Below are 25057 nucleotides of genomic sequence, written 5' to 3' on the forward strand. Positions count from 1 at the left end.
CAGAAACATGTTTATTTCTGCTGAAATACACGTTTTGACACTTTCTGCACACTGGGGTTAAGATCTGAGGCAGTGAGCTCTTCTGAGCCTAGCAGTTACATTGGATTTCAACAATCTGAAAAAACGCGTTTATCTCGGGCTGAAAAACACGTTTTGAAAAGTCTGCTGCTCCTGTCCCATAAGTTACATGGGGGTAGCCAAACTTGCAGAAACATGTTTATTTCTGCTGAAATACACGTTTTGACACTTTCTGCACATTGGGGTTAAGAGCTTTGGCAGTTAGCTCCTCATAGCCTAGCAGTTACATTGGGATTCAACAATCTGAAAAAACGCGTTTATCTCGGGCTGAAAAACACGTTTTGAAAAGTCTGCTGTTCCTGCCATACAAGTTACATCTGGGTGACCAAAGTTGCAGAAACATGTTTATTTTTGCTGAAATACACGTTTTGACACTTTCTGCACACTGGGGTTAAGAGCTTTGGCAGTGAGCTCCTCTTAGCCTAGCACTTACATTGGATTTCAACAATCTGAAAAAACGCGTTTATCTCGGGCTGAAAAACACGTTTTGAAAAGTCTGCTGCTCCTGTCCCATAAGTTACATGGGGGTAGCCAAATTTGCAGAAACGTTTATTTCGGCTGAAAAACAGGTTTTGACACTTTCTGCACACTGGGGTTAAGAGCTGAGGCAGTCAGCTCTTCTGAGCCTAGCAGTTACATTGGATTTCAACAATCTGAAAAAACGCGTTTATCTCGGGCTGAAAAACACGTTTTGAAAAGTCTGCTGCTCCTGCCCCATAAGTTACATGGGGGTATCCAAAGTTGCAGAAACATGTTTATTTCCGCTGAAATACACGTTTTGACACTTTCTGCACACTGGGGTTAAGATCTTAGGCAGTGAGCTCTTCTGAGCCTAGCAGTTACATTGGGATTCAACAATCTGAAAAAAAGCGTTTATCTCGGGCTGAAAAACACGTTTTGAAAAGTCTGCTGTTTCTGCCATACAAGTTACATGGGGGTGACCAAAGTTGCAGAAACATGTTTATTTCTGCTGAAATACACGTTTTGACACTTTCTGCACACTGGGGTTAAGAGCTTTGGCAGTGAGCTCCTCTTTGCCTAGCAGTTACATTGGGATTCAAGAATCTGAAAAAACGTGTTTATCTCGGGCTGAAAAACACGTTTTGAAAAGTCTGCTGCTCCTGCCCCATAAGTTACATGGGGGTAGCCAAATTTGCAGAAACATGTTTATTTCGGCTGAAAAACAGGTTTTGACACTTTCTGCACACTGGGGTTAAGAGCTGAGGCAGTCAGCTCTTCTGAGCCTAGCAGTTACATTGGATTTCAACAATCTGAAAAAACGCGTTTATCTCGTGCTGAAAAACACGTCTTGAAAAGTCTGCTGCTCCTGCCCCATAAGTAACATGGGGGTAGCCAAAGTTGCAGAAACATGTTTATTTCTGCTGAAATACACGTTTTTACACTTTCTGCACACTGGGGTTAAGATCTGAGGCAGTGAGCTCTTCTAAGCCTAGCAGTTACTTTGGATTTCAACAATCTGAAAAAAACGCGTTTATCTCGGGCTGAAAAACACGTTTTGAAAAGTCTGCTGCTCCTGTCCCATAAGTTACACGGGGGTAGCCAAAGTTGCAGAAACATGTTTATTTCTGCTGAAATACACGTTTTGACACTTTCTGCACACTGGGGTTAAGAGCTTTGGCAGTGAGCTCCTCTTTGCCTAGCAGTTACATTGGGATTCAACAATCTGAAAAAACGTGTTTATCTCGGGCTGAAAAACACGTTTTGAAAAGTCTGCTGCTCCTGCCCCATAAGTTACATGGGGGTAGCCAAAGTTGCAGAAACATGTTTATTTTTGCTGAAATACACGTTTTGACACTTTCTGCACATTGGGGTTAAGAGCTTTGGCAGTGAGCTCCTCATAGCCTAGCAGTTACATTGGGATTCAACAATCTGAAAAAACGCGTTTATCTCGGGCTGAAAAACACGTTTTGAAAAGTCTGCTGCTCCTGCCCCATAAGTTACATGGGGGTATCCAAAGTTGCAGAAACATGTTTATTTCTGCTAAAATACACGTTTTGACACTTTCTGCACACTGGGGTTAAGATCTTAGGCAGTGAGCTCTTCTGAGCCTAGCAGTTACATTGGATTTCAACAATCTGAAAAAACGCGTTTATCTCGGGCTGAAAAACACGTTTTGAAAAGTCTGCTGCTCCTGCCCCATAAGTTACATGGGGGTAGCCAAAGTTGCAGAAACATGTTTATTTCTGCTGAAATACACGTTTTGACACTTTCTGCACACTGGGGTTAAGAGCTTTGGCAGTGAGCTCCTCTTTGCCTACCAGTTACATTGAGATTCAACAAACTGAAAAAAAGTGTTTATCTCGGGCTGAAAAACACGTTTTGAAAAGTCTGCTGCTCCTGCCCCATAAGTAACATGGGGGTAGCCAAAGTTGCAGAAACATGTTTATTTCAGCTGAAATACACGTTTTTACACTTTCTGCACACTGGGGTTAAGATCTGAGGCAGTGAGCTCTTCTGAACTAGCAGTTACATTGGATTTCAACAATCTGAAAAAACGCGTTTATCTCGGGCTGAAAAACACGTTTTGAAAAGTCTGCTGCTCCTGCCCCATAAGTAACATGGGGGTAGCCAAAGTTGCAGAAACATGTTTATTTCTGCTGAAATACACGTTTTGACACTTTCTGCACACTGGGGTTAAGAGCTTTGGCAGTGAGCTCCTCTTTGCCTAGCAGTTACATTGGGATTCAAGAATCTGAAAAAACGTGTTTATCTCGGGCTGAAAAACAAGTTTTGAAAAGTCTGCTGCTCCTGCCCCATAAGTTACATGGGGGTAGCCAAAGTTGCAGAAACATGTTTATTTCTGCTGAAATACACGTTTTGACACTTTCTGCACACTGGGGTTAAGAGCTTTGGCAGTGAGCTCCTCTTTGCCTAGCAGTTACATTGGGATTCAACAATCTGAAAAAACGCGTTTATCTCGGGCTGAAAAACACGTTTTGAAAAGTCTGCTGCTCCTGCCCCATAAGTTACATGGGGGTATCCAAAGTTGCAGAAACATGTTTATTTCTGCTGAAATACACGTTTTGACACTTTCTGCAACTGGGGTTAAGATCTTAGGCAGTGAGCTCTTCTGAGCCTAGCAGTTACATTGGATTTCAACAATCTGAAAAAACGCGTTTATCTCGGGCTGAAAAACAAGTTTTGAAAAGTCTGCTGCTCCTGCCCCATAAGTTACATGGGGGTAGCCAAAGTTGCAGAAACATGTTTATTTCTGCTGAAATACACGTTTTGACACTTTCTGCACACTGGGGTTAAGAGCTTTGGCAGTGAGCTCCTCTTTGCCTACCAGTTACATTGAGATTCAACAATCTGAAAAAAAGTGTTTATCTCGGGCTGAAAAACACGTTTTGAAAAGTCTGCTGCTCCTGCCCCATAAGTAACATGGGGGTAGCCAAAGTTGCAGAAACATGTTTATTTCTGCTGAAATACACGTTTTTATACTTTCTGCACACTGGGGTTAAGATCTGAGGCAGTGAGCTCTTCTGAGCCTAGCAGTTACATTGGATTTCAACAATCTGAAAAAACGCGTTTATCTCGGGCTGAAAAACACGTTTTGAAAAGTCTGCTGCTCCTGCCCCATAAGTAACATGGGGGTAGCCAAAGTTGCAGAAACATGTTTATTTCTGCTGAAATACACGTTTTGACACTTTCTGCACACTGGGGATAAGAGCTTTGGCAGTGAGCTCCTCTTTGCCTAGAAGTTACATTGGGATTCAAGAATCTGAAAAAACGTGTTTATCTCGGGCTGAAAAACAAGTTTTGAAAAGTCTGCTGCTCCTGCCCCATAAGTTACATGGGGGTAGCCAAAGTTGCAGAAACATGTTTATTTCTGCTGAAATACACGTTTTGACACTTTCTGCACACTGGGGTTAAGAGCTTTGGCAGTGAGCTCCTCTTTGCCTAGCAGTTACATTGGGATTTAACAATCTGAAAAAACGCGTTTATCTCGGGCTGAAAAACACGTTTTGAAAAGTCTGCTGCTCCTGCCCCATAAGTTACATGGGGGTATCCAAAGTTGCAGAAACATGTTTATTTCTGCTGAAATACACGTTTTGACACTTTCTGCACACTGGGGTTAAGATCTTAGGCAGTGAGCTCTTCTGAGCCTAGCAGTTACATTGGATTTCAACAATCTGAAAAAACGCGTTTATCTCGGGCTGAAAAACACGTTTTGAAAAGTCTGCTGTTTCTGCCATACAAGTTACATGGGGGTGACTAAAGTTGCAGAAACATGTTTATTTCTGCTGAAATACACGTTTTGACACTTTCTACACACTGGGGTTAAGAGCTTTGGCAGTGAGCTCCTCTTTGCCTAGCAGTTACATTGGGATTCAACAATCTGAAAAAACGTGTTTATCTCGGGCTGAAAAACACGTTTAGAAAAGTCTGCTGCTCCTGCCCCATAAGTTACATGTGGGTAGCCAAAGTTGCAGAAACATGTTTATTTCTGCTGAAATACACGTTTTGACACTTTCTGCACACTGGGGTTAAGATCTTAGGCAGTGAGCTCGTCTGAGCCTAGCAGTTACATTGGATTTCAACAATCTGAAAAAACGCGTTTATCTCGGGCTGAAAAACACGTTTTGAAAAGTCTGCTGCTCCTGCCCCATAAGTTACATGGGGGTAGCCAAAGTTGCAGAAACATGTTTATTTCTGCTGAAATACACGTTTTGACACTTTCTGCACACTGGGGTTAAGAGCTTTGGCAGTGAGCTCCTCTTTGCCTAGCAGTTACATTGGGATTCAGCAATCTGAAAAAACGTGTTTATCTCGGGCTGAAAAACACGTTTTGAAAAGTCTGCTGCTCCTGCCCCATAAGTTACATGGGGGTAGCCAAAGTTGCAGAAATATGTTTATTTTTGCTGAAATACACGTTTTGACACTTTCTGCACACTGGGGTTAAGAGCTTTGGCAGTGAGCTCCTCTTAGCCTAGCAGTTACATTGGGATTCAACAATCTGAAAAAAACGCGTTTATCTCGGGCTGAAAAACACGTTTTGAAAAGTCTGCTGTTCCTGCCATACAAGTTACATCTGGGTGACCAAAGTTGCAGAAACATGTTTATTTTTGCTGAAATACACGTTTTGACACTTTCTGCACACTGGGGTTAAGAGCTTTGGCAGTGAGCTCCTCTTAGCCTAGCACTTACATTGGATTTCAACAATCTGAAAAAACGCGTTTATCTCGGGCTGAAAAACACGTTTTGAAAAGTCTGCTGCTCCTGTCCCATAAGTTACATGGGGGTAGCCAAATTTGCAGAAACATGTTTATTTCTGCTGAAAAACAGGTTTTGACACTTTCTGCACACTGGGGTTAAGAGCTGAGGCAGTCAGCTCTTCTGAGCCTAGCAGTTACATTGGATTTCAACAATCTGAAAAAACGCGTTTATCTCGGGCTGAAAAACATGTTTTGAAAAGTCTGCTGCTCCTGCCCCATAAGTAACATGGGGGTAGCCAAAGTTGCAGAAACATGTTTATTTCTGCTGAAATACACGTTTTTACACTTTCTGCACACTGGGGTTAAGATCTGAGGCAGTGAGCTCTTCTGAGCCTAGCAGTTACTTTGGATTTCAACAATCTGAAAAAAACGCGTTTATCTCGGGCTGAAAAACACGTTTTGAAAAGTCTGCTGTTTCTGCCATACAAGTTACATGGGGGTGACCAAAGTTGCAGAAACATGTTTATTTCTGCTGAAATACACGTTTTGACACTTTCTGCACACTGGGGTTAAGAGCTTTGGCAGTGAGCTCCTCTTTGCCTACCAGTTACATTGAGATTCAACAATCTGAAAAAAAGTGTTTATCTCGGGCTGAAAAACACGTTTTGAAAAGTCTGCTGCTCCTGCCCCATAAGTAACATGGGGGTAGCCAAAGTTGCAGAAACATGTTTATTTCTGCTGAAATACACGTTTTGACACTTTCTGCACACTGGGGTTAAGAGCTTTGGCAGTGAGCTCCTCTTTGCCTAGAAGTTACATTGGGATTCAAGAATCTGAAAAAACGTGTTTATCTCGGGCTGAAAAACACGTTTTGAAAAGTCTGCTGCTCCTGCCCCATAAGTTACATGGGGGTAGCCAAAGTTGCAGAAACATGTTTATTTCTGCTGAAATACACGTTTTGACACTTTCTGCACACTGGGGTTAAGAGCTTTGGCAGTGAGCTCCTCTTTGCCTAGCAGTTACATTGGGATTTAACAATCTGAAAAAACGCGTTTATCTCGGGCTGAAAAACACGTTTTGAAAAGTCTGCTGCTCCTGCCCCATAAGTTACATGGGGGTATCCAAAGTTGCAGAAACATGTTTATTTCTGCTGAAATACACGTTTTGACACTTTCTGCACACTGGGGTTAAGATCTTAGGCAGTGAGCTCTTCTGAGCCTAGCAGTTACATTGGATTTCAACAATCTGAAAAAACGCGTTTATCTCGGGCTGAAAAACACGTTTTGAAAAGTCTGCTGTTTCTGCCATACAAGTTACATCTGGGTGACCAAAGTTGCAGAAACATGTTTATTTCTGCTGAAATACACGTTTTGACACTTTCTGCACACTGGGGTTAAGAGCTTTGGCAGTGAGCTCCTCTTTGCCTAGCAGTTACATTGGGATTCAACAATCTGAAAAAACGTGTTTATCTCGGGCTGAAAAACACGTTTAGAAAAGTCTGCTGCTCCTGCCCCATAAGTTACATGTGGGTAGCCAAAGTTGCAGAAACATGTTTATTTCTGCTGAAATACACGTTTTGACACTTTCTGCACACTGGGGTTAAGATCTTAGGCAGTGAGCTCGTCTGAGCCTAGCAGTTACATTGGATTTCAACAATCTGAAAAAACGCGTTTATCTCGGGCTGAAAAACACGTTTTGAAAAGTCTGCTGCTCCTGCCCCATAAGTTACATGGGGGTAGCCAAAGTTGCAGAAACATGTTTATTTCTGCTGAAATACACGTTTTGACACTTTCTGCACACTGGGGTTAAGAGCTTTGGCAGTGAGCTCCTCTTTGCCTAGCAGTTACATTGGGATTCAGCAATCTGAAAAAACGTGTTTATCTCGGGCTGAAAAACACGTTTTGAAAAGTCTGCTGCTCCTGCCCCATAAGTTACATGGGGGTAGCCAAAGTTGCAGAAACATGTTTATTTTTGCTGAAATACACGTTTTGACACTTTCTGCACACTGGGGTTAAGAGCTTTGGCAGTGAGCTCCTCTTAGCCTAGCAGTTACATTGGGATTCAACAATCTGAAAAAAACGCGTTTATCTCGGGCTGAAAAACACGTTTTGAAAAGTCTGCTGTTCCTGCCATACAAGTTACATCTGGGTGACCAAAGTTGCAGAAACATGTTTATTTTTGCTGAAATACACGTTTTGACACTTTCTGCACACTGGGGTTAAGAGCTTTGGCAGTGAGCTCCTCTTAGCCTAGCACTTACATTGGATTTCAACAATCTGAAAAAACGCGTTTATCTCGGGCTGAAAAACACGTTTTGAAAAGTCTGCTGCTCCTGTCCCATAAGTTACATGGGGGTAGCCAAATTTGCAGAAACATGTTTATTTCTGCTGAAAAACAGGTTTTGACACTTTCTGCACACTGGGGTTAAGAGCTGAGGCAGTCAGCTCTTCTGAGCCTAGCAGTTACATTGGATTTCAAAAATCTGAAAAAACGCGTTTATCTCGGGCTGAAAAACACGTTTTGAAAAGTCTGCTGTTTCTGCCATACAAGTTACATCTGGGTGACCAAAGTTGCAGAAACATGTTTATTTCTGCTGAAATACACGTTTTGACACTTTCTGCACACTGGGGTTAAGAGCTTTGGCAGTGAGCTCCTCTTTGCCTAGCAGTTACATTGGGATTCAACAATCTGAAAAAACGTGTTTATCTCGGGCTGAAAAACACGTTTTGAAAAGTCTGCTGCTCCTGCCCCATAAGTTACATGGGGGTAGCCAAAGTTGCAGAAACATGTTTATTTTTGCTGAAATACACGTTTTGACACTTTCTGCACACTGGGGTTAAGAGCTTTGGCAGTGAGCTCCTCTTAGCCTAGCAGTTACATTGGGATTCAACAATCTGAAAAAACGCGTTTATCTCGGGCTGAAAAACACGTTTTGAAAAGTCTGCTGTTCCTGCCATACAAGTTACATCTGGGTGACCAAAGTTGCAGAAACATGTTTATTTTTGCTGAAATACACGTTTTGACACTTTCTGCACACTGGGGTTAAGAGCTTTGGCAGTGAGCTCCTCTTAGCCTAGCACTTACATTGGGATTCAAAAATCTGAAAAAACGTGTTTATCTCGGGCTGAAAAACACGTTTTGAAAAGTCTGCTGCTCCTGTTCCATAAGTTACATGGGGGTAGCCAAAGTTGCAGAAACATGTTTATTTTTGCTGAAATACACGTTTTGACACTTTCTGCACACTGGGGTTAAGATCTGAGGCAGTGAGCTCTTCTGAGCCTAGCAGTTACTTTGGATTTCAACAATCTGAAAAAACGCGTTTATCTCGGGCTGAAAAACACGTTTTGAAAAGTCTGCTGCTCCTGTCCCATAAGTTACATGGGGGTAGCCAAAGTTGCAGAAACATGTTTATTTCTGCTGAAATACACGTTTTGACACTTTCTGCACACTGGGGTTAAGATCTTAGGCAGTGAGCTCTTCTGAGCCTAGCAGTTACATTGGATTTCAACAATCTGAAAAAACGCGTTTATCTCGGGCTGAAAAACAAGTTTTGAAAAGTCTGCTGTTTCTGCCATACAAGTTACATGGGGGTGACCAAATTTGCAGAAACATGTTTATTTCTGCTGAAATACACGTTTTGACACTTTCTGCACACTGGGGTTAAGAGCTTTGGCAGTGAGCTCCTCTTTGCCTAGCAGTTACATTGGGATTCAACAATCTGAAAAAACGTGTTTATCTCGGGCTGAAAAACACGTTTTGAAAAGTCTGCTGCTCCTGCCCCATAAGTTACATGGGGGGTATCCAAAGTTGCAGAAACATGTTTATTTCTGCTGAAATACACGTTTTGACACTTTCTGCACACTGGGGTTAAGATCTTAGGCAGTGAGCTCTTCTGAGCCTAGCAGTTACATTGGATTTCAACAATCTGAAAAAACGCGTTTATCTCGGGCTGAAAAACACGTTTTGAAAAGTCTGCAGTTTGTGCCATACAAGTTACATGGGGGTGACCAAAGTTGCAGAAACATGTTTATTTCTGCTGAAATACACGTTTTGACACTTTCTACACACTGGGGTTAAGAGCTTTGGCAGTGAGCTCCTCTTTGCCTAGCAGTTACATTGGGATTCAACAATCTGAAAAAACGTGTTTATCTCGGGCTGAAAAACACGTTTAGAAAAGTCTGCTGCTCTTGCCCCATAAGTTACATGGGGGTAGCCAAAGTTGCAGAAACATGTTTATTTCTGCTGAAATACACGTTTTGACACTTTCTGCACACTGGGGTTAAGAGCTTTGGCAGTGAGCTCCTCTTTGCCTAGCAGTTACATTGGGATTCAACAATCTGAAAAAACGCGTTTATCTCGGGCTGAAAAACACGTTTTGAAAAGTCTGCTGCTCCTGCCCCATAAGTAACATGGGGGTAGCCAAAGTTGCAGAAACATGTTTATTTCTGCTGAAATACACGTTTTGACACTTTCTGCACACTGGGGTTAAGATCTGAGGCAGTGAGCTCTTCTGAGCCTAGCAGTTACATTGGATTTCAACAATCTGAAAAAACGCGTTTATCTCGGGCTGAAAAACACGTTTTGAAAAGTCTGCTGCTCCTGTCCCATAAGTTACATGGGGGTAGCCAAATTTGCAGAAACATGTTTATTTCGGCTGAAAAACAGGTTTTGACACTTTCTGCACACTGGGGTTAAGAGCTGAGGCAGTCAGCTCTTCTGAGCCTAGCAGTTACATTGGATTTCAACAATCTGAAAAAACGCGTTTATCTCGGGCTGAAAAACACGTTTTGAAAAGTCTGCTGCTCCTGCCCCATAAGTTACATGGGGGTATCCAAAGTTGCAGAAACATGTTTATTTCCGCTGAAATACACGTTTTGACACTTTCTGCACACTGGGGTTAAGATCTTAGGCAGTGAGCTCTTCTGAGCCTAGCAGTTACATTGGGATTCAACAATCTGAAAAAAAGCGTTTATCTCGGGCTGAAAAACACGTTTTGAAAAGTCTGCTGTTTCTGCCATACAAGTTACATGGGGGTGACCAAAGTTGCAGAAACATGTTTATTTCTGCTGAAATACACGTTTTGACACTTTCTGCACACTGGGGTTAAGAGCTTTGGCAGTGAGCTCCTCTTTGCCTAGCAGTTACATTGGGATTCAAGAATCTGAAAAAACGTGTTTATCTCGGGCTGAAAAACACGTTTTGAAAAGTCTGCTGCTCCTGCCCCATAAGTTACATGGGGGTAGCCAAATTTGCAGAAACATGTTTATTTCGGCTGAAAAACAGGTTTTGACACTTTCTGCACACTGGGGTTAAGAGCTGAGGCAGTCAGCTCTTCTGAGCCTAGCAGTTACATTGGATTTCAACAATCTGAAAAAACGCGTTTATCTCGTGCTGAAAAACACGTCTTGAAAAGTCTGCTGCTCCTGCCCCATAAGTAACATGGGGGTAGCCAAAGTTGCAGAAACATGTTTATTTCTGCTGAAATACACGTTTTTACACTTTCTGCACACTGGGGTTAAGATCTGAGGCAGTGAGCTCTTCTAAGCCTAGCAGTTACTTTGGATTTCAACAATCTGAAAAAAACGCGTTTATCTCGGGCTGAAAAACACGTTTTGAAAAGTCTGCTGCTCCTGTCCCATAAGTTACACGGGGGTAGCCAAAGTTGCAGAAACATGTTTATTTCTGCTGAAATACACGTTTTGACACTTTCTGCACACTGGGGTTAAGAGCTTTGGCAGTGAGCTCCTCTTTGCCTAGCAGTTACATTGGGATTCAACAATCTGAAAAAACGTGTTTATCTCGGGCTGAAAAACACGTTTTGAAAAGTCTGCTGCTCCTGCCCCATAAGTTACATGGGGGTAGCCAAAGTTGCAGAAACATGTTTATTTTTGCTGAAATACACGTTTTGACACTTTCTGCACATTGGGGTTAAGAGCTTTGGCAGTGAGCTCCTCATAGCCTAGCAGTTACATTGGGATTCAACAATCTGAAAAAACGCGTTTATCTCGGGCTGAAAAACACGTTTTGAAAAGTCTGCTGCTCCTGCCCCATAAGTTACATGGGGGTATCCAAAGTTGCAGAAACATGTTTATTTCTGCTAAAATACACGTTTTGACACTTTCTGCACACTGGGGTTAAGATCTTAGGCAGTGAGCTCTTCTGAGCCTAGCAGTTACATTGGATTTCAACAATCTGAAAAAACGCGTTTATCTCGGGCTGAAAAACACGTTTTGAAAAGTCTGCTGCTCCTGCCCCATAAGTTACATGGGGGTAGCCAAAGTTGCAGAAACATGTTTATTTCTGCTGAAATACACGTTTTGACACTTTCTGCACACTGGGGTTAAGAGCTTTGGCAGTGAGCTCCTCTTTGCCTACCAGTTACATTGAGATTCAACAAACTGAAAAAAAGTGTTTATCTCGGGCTGAAAAACACGTTTTGAAAAGTCTGCTGCTCCTGCCCCATAAGTAACATGGGGGTAGCCAAAGTTGCAGAAACATGTTTATTTCAGCTGAAATACACGTTTTTACACTTTCTGCACACTGGGGTTAAGATCTGAGGCAGTGAGCTCTTCTGAACTAGCAGTTACATTGGATTTCAACAATCTGAAAAAACGCGTTTATCTCGGGCTGAAAAACACGTTTTGAAAAGTCTGCTGCTCCTGCCCCATAAGTAACATGGGGGTAGCCAAAGTTGCAGAAACATGTTTATTTCTGCTGAAATACACGTTTTGACACTTTCTGCACACTGGGGTTAAGAGCTTTGGCAGTGAGCTCCTCTTTGCCTAGCAGTTACATTGGGATTCAAGAATCTGAAAAAACGTGTTTATCTCGGGCTGAAAAACAAGTTTTGAAAAGTCTGCTGCTCCTGCCCCATAAGTTACATGGGGGTAGCCAAAGTTGCAGAAACATGTTTATTTCTGCTGAAATACACGTTTTGACACTTTCTGCACACTGGGGTTAAGAGCTTTGGCAGTGAGCTCCTCTTTGCCTAGCAGTTACATTGGGATTCAACAATCTGAAAAAACGCGTTTATCTCGGGCTGAAAAACACGTTTTGAAAAGTCTGCTGCTCCTGCCCCATAAGTTACATGGGGGTATCCAAAGTTGCAGAAACATGTTTATTTCTGCTGAAATACACGTTTTGACACTTTCTGCAACTGGGGTTAAGATCTTAGGCAGTGAGCTCTTCTGAGCCTAGCAGTTACATTGGATTTCAACAATCTGAAAAAACGCGTTTATCTCGGGCTGAAAAACAAGTTTTGAAAAGTCTGCTGCTCCTGCCCCATAAGTTACATGGGGGTAGCCAAAGTTGCAGAAACATGTTTATTTCTGCTGAAATACACGTTTTGACACTTTCTGCACACTGGGGTTAAGAGCTTTGGCAGTGAGCTCCTCTTTGCCTACCAGTTACATTGAGATTCAACAATCTGAAAAAAAGTGTTTATCTCGGGCTGAAAAACACGTTTTGAAAAGTCTGCTGCTCCTGCCCCATAAGTAACATGGGGGTAGCCAAAGTTGCAGAAACATGTTTATTTCTGCTGAAATACACGTTTTTATACTTTCTGCACACTGGGGTTAAGATCTGAGGCAGTGAGCTCTTCTGAGCCTAGCAGTTACATTGGATTTCAACAATCTGAAAAAACGCGTTTATCTCGGGCTGAAAAACACGTTTTGAAAAGTCTGCTGCTCCTGCCCCATAAGTAACATGGGGGTAGCCAAAGTTGCAGAAACATGTTTATTTCTGCTGAAATACACGTTTTGACACTTTCTGCACACTGGGGATAAGAGCTTTGGCAGTGAGCTCCTCTTTGCCTAGAAGTTACATTGGGATTCAAGAATCTGAAAAAACGTGTTTATCTCGGGCTGAAAAACACGTTTTGAAAAGTCTGCTGCTCCTGCCCCATAAGTTACATGGGGGTAGCCAAAGTTGCAGAAACATGTTTATTTCTGCTGAAATACACGTTTTGACACTTTCTGCACACTGGGGTTAAGAGCTTTGGCAGTGAGCTCCTCTTTGCCTAGCAGTTACATTGGGATTTAACAATCTGAAAAAACGCGTTTATCTCGGGCTGAAAAACACGTTTTGAAAAGTCTGCTGCTCCTGCCCCATAAGTTACATGGGGGTATCCAAAGTTGCAGAAACATGTTTATTTCTGCTGAAATACACGTTTTGACACTTTCTGCACACTGGGGTTAAGATCTTAGGCAGTGAGCTCTTCTGAGCCTAGCAGTTACATTGGATTTCAACAATCTGAAAAAACGCGTTTATCTCGGGCTGAAAAACACGTTTTGAAAAGTCTGCTGTTTCTGCCATACAAGTTACATGGGGGTGACTAAAGTTGCAGAAACATGTTTATTTCTGCTGAAATACACGTTTTGACACTTTCTACACACTGGGGTTAAGAGCTTTGGCAGTGAGCTCCTCTTTGCCTAGCAGTTACATTGGGATTCAACAATCTGAAAAAACGTGTTTATCTCGGGCTGAAAAACACGTTTAGAAAAGTCTGCTGCTCCTGCCCCATAAGTTACATGTGGGTAGCCAAAGTTGCAGAAACATGTTTATTTCTGCTGAAATACACGTTTTGACACTTTCTGCACACTGGGGTTAAGATCTTAGGCAGTGAGCTCGTCTGAGCCTAGCAGTTACATTGGATTTCAACAATCTGAAAAAACGCGTTTATCTCGGGCTGAAAAACACGTTTTGAAAAGTCTGCTGCTCCTGCCCCATAAGTTACATGGGGGTAGCCAAAGTTGCAGAAACATGTTTATTTCTGCTGAAATACACGTTTTGACACTTTCTGCACACTGGGGTTAAGAGCTTTGGCAGTGAGCTCCTCTTTGCCTAGCAGTTACATTGGGATTCAGCAATCTGAAAAAACGTGTTTATCTCGGGCTGAAAAACACGTTTTGAAAAGTCTGCTGCTCCTGCCCCATAAGTTACATGGGGGTAGCCAAAGTTGCAGAAATATGTTTATTTTTGCTGAAATACACGTTTTGACACTTTCTGCACACTGGGGTTAAGAGCTTTGGCAGTGAGCTCCTCTTAGCCTAGCAGTTACATTGGGATTCAACAATCTGAAAAAAACGCGTTTATCTCGGGCTGAAAAACACGTTTTGAAAAGTCTGCTGTTCCTGCCATACAAGTTACATCTGGGTGACCAAAGTTGCAGAAACATGTTTATTTTTGCTGAAATACACGTTTTGACACTTTCTGCACACTGGGGTTAAGAGCTTTGGCAGTGAGCTCCTCTTAGCCTAGCACTTACATTGGATTTCAACAATCTGAAAAAACGCGTTTATCTCGGGCTGAAAAACACGTTTTGAAAAGTCTGCTGCTCCTGTCCCATAAGTTACATGGGGGTAGCCAAATTTGCAGAAACATGTTTATTTCTGCTGAAAAACAGGTTTTGACACTTTCTGCACACTGGGGTTAAGAGCTGAGGCAGTCAGCTCTTCTGAGCCTAGCAGTTACATTGGATTTCAACAATCTGAAAAAACGCGTTTATCTCGGGCTGAAAAACATGTTTTGAAAAGTCTGCTGCTCCTGCCCCATAAGTAACATGGGGGTAGCCAAAGTTGCAGAAACATGTTTATTTCTGCTGAAATACACGTTTTTACACTTTCTGCACACTGGGGTTAAGATCTGAGGCAGTGAGCTCTTCTGAGCCTAGCAGTTACTTTGGATTTCAACAATCTGAAAAAAACGCGTTTATCTCGGGCTGAAAAACACGTTTTGAAAAGTCTGCTGTTTCTGCCATACAAGTTACATGGGGGTGACCAAAGTTGCAGAAACATGTTTATTTCTGCTGAAATACACGTTTTGACACTTTCTGCACACTGGGGTTAAGAGCTTTGGCAGTGAGCTCCTCTTTGCCTACCAGTTACATTGAGATTCAACAATCTGAAAAAAAGTGTTTATCTCGGGCTGAAAAACACGTTTTGAAAAGTCTGCTGCTCCTGCCCCATAAGTAACATGGGGGTAGCCAAAGTTGCAGAAACATGTTTATTTCTGCTGAAATACACGTTTTGACACTTTCTGCACACTGGGGTTAAGAGCTTTGGCAGTGAGCTCCTCTTTGCCTAGAAGTTACATTGGGATTCAAGAATCTGAAAAAACGTGTTTATCTCGGGCTGAAAAACACGTTTTGAAAAGTCTGCTGCTCCTGCCCCATAAGTTACATGGGGGTAGCCAAAGTTGCAGAAACATGTTTATTTCTGCTGAAATACACGTTTTGACACTTTCTGCACACTGGGGTTAAGAGCTTTGGCAGTGAGCTCCTCTTTGCCTAGCAGTTACATTGGGATTTAACAATCTGAAAAAACGCGTTTATCTCGGGCTGAAAAACACGTTTTGAAAAGTCTGCTGCTCCTGCCCCATAAGTTACATGGGGGTATCCAAAGTTGCAGAAACATGTTTATTTCTGCTGAAATACACGTTTTGACACTTTCTGCACACTGGGGTTAAGATCTTAGGCAGTGAGCTCTTCTGAGCCTAGCAGTTACATTGGATTTCAACAATCTGAAAAAACGCGTTTATCTCGGGCTGAAAAACACGTTTTGAAAAGTCTGCTGTTTCTGCCATACAAGTTACATCTGGGTGACCAAAGTTGCAGAAACATGTTTATTTCTGCTGAAATACACGTTTTGACACTTTCTGCACACTGGGGTTAAGAGCTTTGGCAGTGAGCTCCTCTTTGCCTAGCAGTTACATTGGGATTCAACAATCTGAAAAAACGTGTTTATCTCGGGCTGAAAAACACGTTTAGAAAAGTCTGCTGCTCCTGCCCCATAAGTTACATGTGGGTAGCCAAAGTTGCAGAAACATGTTTATTTCTGCTGAAATACACGTTTTGACACTTTCTGCACACTGGGGTTAAGATCTTAGGCAGTGAGCTCGTCTGAGCCTAGCAGTTACATTGGATTTCAACAATCTGAAAAAACGCGTTTATCTCGGGCTGAAAAACACGTTTTGAAAAGTCTGCTGCTCCTGCCCCATAAGTTACATGGGGGTAGCCAAAGTTGCAGAAACATGTTTATTTCTGCTGAAATACACGTTTTGACACTTTCTGCACACTGGGGTTAAGAGCTTTGGCAGTGAGCTCCTCTTTGCCTAGCAGTTACATTGGGATTCAGCAATCTGAAAAAACGTGTTTATCTCGGGCTGAAAAACACGTTTTGAAAAGTCTGCTGCTCCTGCCCCATAAGTTACATGGGGGTAGCCAAAGTTGCAGAAACATGTTTATTTTTGCTGAAATACACGTTTTGACACTTTCTGCACACTGGGGTTAAGAGCTTTGGCAGTGAGCTCCTCTTAGCCTAGCAGTTACATTGGGATTCAACAATCTGAAAAAAACGCGTTTATCTCGGGCTGAAAAACACGTTTTGAAAAGTCTGCTGTTCCTGCCATACAAGTTACATCTGGGTGACCAAAGTTGCAGAAACATGTTTATTTTTGCTGAAATACACGTTTTGACACTTTCTGCACACTGGGGTTAAGAGCTTTGGCAGTGAGCTCCTCTTAGCCTAGCACTTACATTGGATTTCAACAATCTGAAAAAACGCGTTTATCTCGGGCTGAAAAACACGTTTTGAAAAGTCTGCTGCTCCTGTCCCATAAGTTACATGGGGGTAGCCAAATTTGCAGAAACATGTTTATTTCTGCTGAAAAACAGGTTTTGACACTTTCTGCACACTGGGGTTAAGAGCTGAGGCAGTCAGCTCTTCTGAGCCTAGCAGTTACATTGGATTTCAAAAATCTGAAAAAACGCGTTTATCTCGGGCTGAAAAACACGTTTTGAAAAGTCTGCTGTTTCTGCCATACAAGTTACATCTGGGTGACCAAAGTTGCAGAAACATGTTTATTTCTGCTGAAATACACGTTTTGACACTTTCTGCACACTGGGGTTAAGAGCTTTGGCAGTGAGCTCCTCTTTGCCTAGCAGTTACATTGGGATTCAACAATCTGAAAAAACGTGTTTATCTCGGGCTGAAAAACACGTTTTGAAAAGTCTGCTGCTCCTGCCCCATAAGTTACATGGGGGTAGCCAAAGTTGCAGAAACATGTTTATTTTTGCTGAAATACACGTTTTGACACTTTCTGCACACTGGGGTTAAGAGCTTTGGCAGTGAGCTCCTCTTAGCCTAGCAGTTACATTGGGATTCAACAATCTGAAAAAACGCGTTTATCTCGGGCTGAAAAACACGTTTTGAAAAGTCTGCTGTTCCTGCCATACAAGTTACATCTGGGTGACCAAAGTTGCAGAAACATGTTTATTTTTGCTGAAATACACGTTTTGACACTTTCTGCACACTGGGGTTAAGAGCTTTGGCAGTGAGCTCCTCTTAGCCTAGCACTTACATTGGGATTCAAAAATCTGAAAAAACGTGTTTATCTCGGGCTGAAAAACACGTTTTGAAAAGTCTGCTGCTCCTGTTCCATAAGTTACATGGGGGTAGCCAAAGTTGCAGAAACATGTTTATTTTTGCTGAAATACACGTTTTGACACTTTCTGCACACTGGGGTTAAGATCTGAGGCAGTGAGCTCTTCTGAGCCTAGCAGTTACTTTGGATTTCAACAATCTGAAAAAACGCGTTTATCTCGGGCTGAAAAACACGTTTTGAAAAGTCTGCTGCTCCTGTCCCATAAGTTACATGGGGGTAGCCAAAGTTGCAGAAACATGTTTATTTCTGCTGAAATACACGTTTTGACACTTTCTGCACACTGGGGTTAAGATCTTAGGCAGTGAGCTCTTCTGAGCCTAGCAGTTACATTGGATTTCAACAATCTGAAAAAACGCGTTTATCTCGGGCTGAAAAACAAGTTTTGAAAAGTCTGCTGTTTCTGCCATACAAGTTACATGGGGGTGACCAAATTTGCAGAAACATGTTTATTTCTGCTGAAATACACGTTTTGACACTTTCTGCACACTGGGGTTAAGAGCTTTGGCAGTGAGCTCCTCTTTGCCTAGCAGTTACATTGGGATTCAACAATCTGAAAAAACGTGTTTATCTCGGGCTGAAAAACACGTTTTGAAAAGTCTGCTGCTCCTGCCCCATAAGTTACATGGGGGGTATCCAAAGTTGCAGAAACATGTTTATTTCTGCTGAAATACACGTTTTGACACTTTCTGCACACTGGGGTTAAGATCTTAGGCAGTGAGCTCTTCTGAGCCTAGCAGTTACATTGGATTTCAACAATCTGAAAAAACGCGTTTATCTCGGGCTGAAAAACACGTTTTGAAAAGTCTGCAGTTTGTGCCATACAAGTTACATGGGGGTGACCAAAGTTGCAGAAACATGTTTATTTCTGCTGAAATACACGTTTTGACACTTTCTACACACTGGGGTTAAGAGCTTTGGCAGTGAGCTCCTCTTTGCCTAGCAGTTACATTGGGATTCAACAATCTGAAAAAACGTGTTTATCTCGGGCTGAAAAACACGTTTAGAAAAGTCTGCTGCTCTTGCCCCATAAGTTACATGGGGGTAGCCAAAGTTGCAGAAACATGTTTATTTCTGCTGAAATACACGTTTTGACACTTTCTGCACACTGGGGTTAAGAGCTTTGGCAGTGAGCTCCTCTTTGCCTAGCAGTTACATTGGGATTCAACAATCTGAAAAAACGCGTTTATCTCGGGCTGAAAAACACGTTTTGAAAAGTCTGCTTTTCCTGCCATACAAGTTACATCTGGGTGACCAAAGTTGCAGAAACATGTTTATTTTTGCTGAAATACACGTTTTGACACTTTCTGCACACTGGGGTTAAGAGCTTTGGCAGTGAGCTCCTCTTAGCCTAGCACTTACATTGGGATTCAACAATCTGAAAAAACGTGTTTATCTCGGGCTGAAAAACACGTTTTGAAAAGTCTGCTGCTCCTGTTCCATAAGTTACATGGGGGTAGCCAAAGTTGCAGAAACATGTTTATTTTTGCTGAAATACACGTTTTGACACTTTCTGCACACTGGGGTTAAGATCTGAGGCAGTGAGCTCTTCTGAGCCTAGCAGTTACTTTGGATTTCAACAATCTGAAAAAACGCGTTTATCTCGGGCTGAAAAACACGTTTTGAAAAGTCTGCTGCTCCTGTCCCATAAGTTACATGGGGGTAGCCAAAGTTGCAGAAACATGTTTATTTCTGCTGAAATACACGTTTTGACACTTTCTGCACACTGGGGTTAAGAGCTTTGGCAGTGAGCTCTTCTGAGCCTAGCAGTTACATTGGATTTCAACAATCTGAAAAAACGCGTTTATCTCGGGCTGAAAAACAAGTTTTGAAAAGTCTGCTGTTTCTGCCATACAAGTTACATGGGGGTGACCAAATTTGCAGAAACATGTTTATTTCTGCTGAAATACACGTTTTGACACTTTCTGCACACTGGGGTTAAGAGCTTTGGCAGTGAGCTCCTCTTTGCCTAGCAGTTACATTGGGATTCAACAATCTGAAAAAACGTGTTTATCTCGGGCTGAAAAACACGTTTTGAAAAGTCTGCTGCTCCTGCCCCATAAGTTACATGGGGGTATCCAAAGTTGCAGAAACATGTTTATTTCTGCTGAAATACACGTTTTGACACTTTCTGCACACTGGGGTTAAGATCTTAGGCAGTGAGCTCTTCTGAGCCTAGCAGTTACATTGGATTTCAACAATCTGAAAAAACGCGTTTATCTCGGGCTGAAAAACACGTTTTGAAAAGTCTGCAGTTTGTGCCATACAAGTTACATGGGGGTGACCAAAGTTGCAGAAACATGTTTATTTCTGCTGAAATACACGTTTTGACACTTTCTACACACTGGGGTTAAGAGCTTTGGCAGTGAGCTCCTCTTTGCCTAGCAGTTACATTGGGATTCAACAATCTGAAAAAACGTGTTTATCTCGGGCTGAAAAACACGTTTAGAAAAGTCTGCTGCTCCTGCCCCATAAGTTACATGGGGGTAGCCAAAGTTGCAGAAACATGTTTATTTCTGCTGAAATACACGTTTTGACACTTTCTGCACACTGGGGTTAAGAGCTTTGGCAGTGAGCTCCTCTTTGCCTAGCAGTTACATTGGGATTCAACAATCTGAAAAAACGCGTTTATCTCGGGCTGAAAAACACGTTTTGAAAAGTCTGCTGCTCCTGCCCCATAAGTAACATGGGGGTAGCCAAAGTTGCAGAAACATGTTTATTTCTGCTGAAATACACGTTTTGACACTTTCTGCACACTGGGGTTAAGATCTGAGGCAGTGAGCTCTTCTGAGCCTAGGAGTTACATTGGATTTCAACAATCTGAAAAAACGCGTTTATCTCGGGCTGAAAAACACGTTTTGAAAAGTCTGCTGCTCCTGTCCCATAAGTTACATGGGGGTAGCCAAACTTGCAGAAACATGTTTATTTCTGCTGAAATACACGTTTTGACACTTTTTGCACACTGGGGTTAAGATCTGAGGCAGTGAGCTCTTCTGAGCCTAGCAGTTACATTGGATTTCAACAATCTGAAAAAACGCGTTTATCTCGGGCTGAAAAACAGGTTTTGAAAAGTCTGCTGCTCCTGTCCCATAAGTTACATGGGGGTAGCCAAAGTTGCAGAAACATGTTAATTTCTGCTGAAATACACGTTTTGACACTTTCTGCACACTGGGGTTAAGAGCATTGGCAGTGAGCTCCTCTTTGCCTAGCAGTTACATTGGGATTCAACAATCTGAAAAAACGTGTTTATCTCGGGCTGAAAAACACGTTTTGAAAAGTCTGCTGCTCCTGCCCCATAAGTTACATGGGGGTAGCCAAAGTTGCAGAAACATGTTTATTTTTGCTGAAATACACGTTTTGACACTTTCTGCACATTGGGGTTAAGAGCTTTGGCAGTTAGCTCCTCATAGCCTAGCAGTTACATTGGGATTCAACAATCTGGAAAAACGCGTTTATCTCGGGCTGAAAAACACGTTTTGAAAAGTCTGCTGTTCCTGCCATACAAGTTACATCTGGGTGACCAAAGTTGCAGAAACATGTTTATTTTTGCTGAAATACACGTTTTGACACTTTCTGCACACTGGGGTTAAGAGCTTTGGCAGTGAGCTCCTCTTAGCCTAGCACTTACATTGGATTTCAACAATCTGAAAAAACGCGTTTATCTCGGGCTGAAAAACACGTTTTGAAAAGTCTGCTGCTCCTGTCCCATAAGTTACATGGGGGTAGCCAAATTTGCAGAAACATGTTTATTTCGGCTGAAAAACAGGTTTTGACACTTTCTGCACACTGGGGTTAAGAGCTGAGGCAGTCAGCTCTTCTGAGCCTAGCAGTTACATTGGATTTCAACAATCTGAAAAAACGCGTTTATCTCGGGCTGAAAAACACGTTTTGAAAAGTCTGCTGCTCCTGCCCCATAAGTTACATGGGGGTATCCAAAGTTGCAGAAACATGTTTATTTCCGCTGAAATACACGTTTTGACACTTTCTGCACACTGGGGTTAAGATCTTAGGCAGTGAGCTCTTCTGAGCCTAGCAGTTACATTGGGATTCAACAATCTGAAAAAAAGCGTTTATCTCGGGCTGAAAAACACGTTTTGAAAAGTCTGCTGTTTCTGCCATACAAGTTACATGGGGTGTGACCAAAGTTGCAGAAACATGTTTATTTCTGCTGAAATACACGTTTTGACACTTTCTGCACACTGGGGTTAAGAGCTTTGGCAGTGAGCTCCTCTTTGCCTAGCAGTTACATTGGGATTCAACAATCTGAAAAAACGTGTTTATCTCGGGCTGAAAAACACGTTTTGAAAAGTCTGCTGCTCCTGCCCCATAAGTTACATGGGGGTATCCAAAGTTGCAGAAACATGTTTATTTCTGCTAAAATACACGTTTTGACACTTTCTACACACTGGGGTTAAGATCTTAGGCAGTGAGCTCTTCTGAGCCTAGCAGTTACATTGGATTTCAACAATCTGAAAAAACGCGTTTATCTCGGGCTGAAAAACACGTTTTGAAAAGTCTGCAGTTTGTGCCATACAAGTTACATGGGGGTGACCAAAGTTGCAGAAACATGTTTATTTCTGCTGAAATACACGTTTTGACACTTTCTACACACTGGGGTTAAGAGCTTTGGCAGTGAGCTCCTCTTTGCCTAGCAGTTACATTGGGATTCAACAATCTGAAAAAACGTGTTTATCTCGGGCTGAAAAACACGTTTAGAAAAGTCTGCTGCTCCTGCCCCATAAGTTACATGGGGGTAGCCAAAGTTGCAGAAACATGTTTATTTCTGCTGAAATACACGTTTTGACACTTTCTGCACACTGGGGTTAAGAGCTTTGGCAGTGAGCTCCTCTTTGCCTAGCAGTTACATTGGGATTCAACAATCTGAAAAAACGCGTTTATCTCGGGCTGAAAAACACGTTTTGAAAAGTCTGCTGCTCCTGCCCCATAAGTAACATGGGGGTAGCCAAAGTTGCAGAAACATGTTTATTTCTGCTGAAATACACGTTTTGACACTTTCTGCACACTGGGGTTAAGATCTGAGGCAGTGAGCTCTTCTGAGCCTAGCAGTTACATTGGATTTCAACAATCTGAAAAAACGCGTTTATCTCGGGCTGAAAAACACGTTTTGAAAAGTCTGCTGCTCCTGTCCCATAAGTTACATGGGGGTAGCCAAACTTGCAGAAACATGTTTATTTCTGCTGAAATACACGTTTTGACACTTTTTGCACACTGGGGTTAAGATCTGAGGCAGTGAGCTCTTCTGAGCCTAGCAGTTACATTGGATTTCAACAATCTGAAAAAACGCGTTTATCTCGGGCTGAAAAACAGGTTTTGAAAAGTCTGCTGCTCCTGTCCCATAAGTTACATGGGGGTAGCCAAAGTTGCAGAAACATGTTAATTTCTGCTGAAATACACGTTTTGACACTTTCTGCACACTGGGGTTAAGAGCATTGGCAGTGAGCTCCTCTTTGCCTAGCAGTTACATTGGGATTCAACAATCTGAAAAAACGTGTTTATCTCGGGCTGAAAAACACGTTTTGAAAAGTCTGCTGCTCCTGCCCCATAAGTTACATGGGGGTAGCCAAAGATGCAGAAACATGTTTATTTTTGCTGAAATACACGTTTTGACACTTTCTGCACATTGGGGTTAAGAGCTTTGGCAGTTAGCTCCTCATAGCCTAGCAGTTACATTGGGATTCAACAATCTGGAAAAACGCGTTTATCTCGGGCTGAAAAACACGTTTTGAAAAGTCTGCTGTTCCTGCCATACAAGTTACATCTGGGTGACCAAAGTTGCAGAAACATGTTTATTTTTGCTGAAATACACGTTTTGACACTTTCTGCACACTGGGGTTAAGAGCTTTGGCAGTGAGCTCCTCTTAGCCTAGCACTTACATTGGATTTCAACAATCTGAAAAAACGCGTTTATCTCGGGCTGAAAAACACGTTTTGAAAAGTCTGCTGCTCCTGTCCCATAAGTTACATGGGGGTAGCCAAATTTGCAGAAACATGTTTATTTCGGCTGAAAAACAGGTTTTGACACTTTCTGCACACTGGGGTTAAGAGCTGAGGCAGTCAGCTCTTCTGAGCCTAGCAGTTACATTGGATTTCAACAATCTGAAAAAACGCGTTTATCTCGGGCTGAAAAACACGTTTTGAAAAGTCTGCTGCTCCTGCCCCATAAGTTACATGGGGGTATCCAAAGTTGCAGAAACATGTTTATTTCCGCTGAAATACACGTTTTGACACTTTCTGCACACTGGGGTTAAGATCTTAGGCAGTGAGCTCTTCTGAGCCTAGCAGTTACATTGGGATTCAACAATCTGAAAAAAAGCGTTTATCTCGGGCTGAAAAACACGTTTTGAAAAGTCTGCTGTTTCTGCCATACAAGTTACATGGGGGTGACCAAAGTTGCAGAAACATGTTTATTTCTGCTGAAATACACGTTTTGACACTTTCTGCACACTGGGGTTAAGAGCTTTGGCAGTGAGCTCCTCTTTGCCTAGCAGTTACATTGGGATTCAAGAATCTGAAAAAACGTGTTTATCTCGGGCTGAAAAACACGTTTTGAAAAGTCTGCTGCTCCTGCCCCATAAGTTACATGGGGGTATCCAAAGTTGCAGAAACATGTTTATTTCTGCTAAAATACACGTTTTGACACTTTCTACACACTGGGGTTAAGATCTTAGGCAGTGAGCTCTTCTGAGCCTAGCAGTTACATTGGATTTCAACAATCTGAAAAAACGCGTTTATCTCGGGCTGAAAAACACGTTTTGAAAAGTCTGCTGCTCCTGCCCCATAAGTTACATGGGGGTAGCCAAAGTTGCAGAAACATGTTTATTTCTGCTGAAATACACGTTTTGACACTTTCTGCACACTGGGGTTAAGAGCTTTGGCAGTGAGCTCCTCTTTGCCTACCAGTTACATTGAGATTCAACAAACTGAAAAAACGTGTTTATCTCGGGCTGAAAAACACGTTTTGAAAAGTCTGCTGCTCCTGCCCCATAAGTAACATGGGGGTAGCCAAAGTTGCAGAAACATGTTTATTTCAGCTGAAATACACGTTTTTACACTTTCTGCACACTGGGGTTAAGATCTGAGGCAGTGAGCTCTTCTGAACTAGCAGTTACATTGGATTTCAACAATCTGAAAAAACGCGTTTATCTCGGGCTGAAAAACACGTTTTGAAAAGTCTGCTGCTCCTGCCCCATAAGTAACATGGGGGTAGCCAAAGTTGCAGAAACATGTTTATTTCTGCTGAAATACACGTTTTGACACTTTCTGCACACTGGGGTTAAGAGCTTTGGCAGTGAGCTCCTCTTTGCCTAGCAGTTACATTGGGATTCAAGAATCTGAAAAAACGT

This window comes from Lepisosteus platostomus, chromosome 19 (genome assembly GCF_059453375.1).
Source record: "Lepisosteus platostomus isolate fLepPlt1 chromosome 19, fLepPlt1.hap1, whole genome shotgun sequence".
Classification (NCBI taxonomy): domain Eukaryota; kingdom Metazoa; phylum Chordata; class Actinopteri; order Semionotiformes; family Lepisosteidae; genus Lepisosteus; species Lepisosteus platostomus.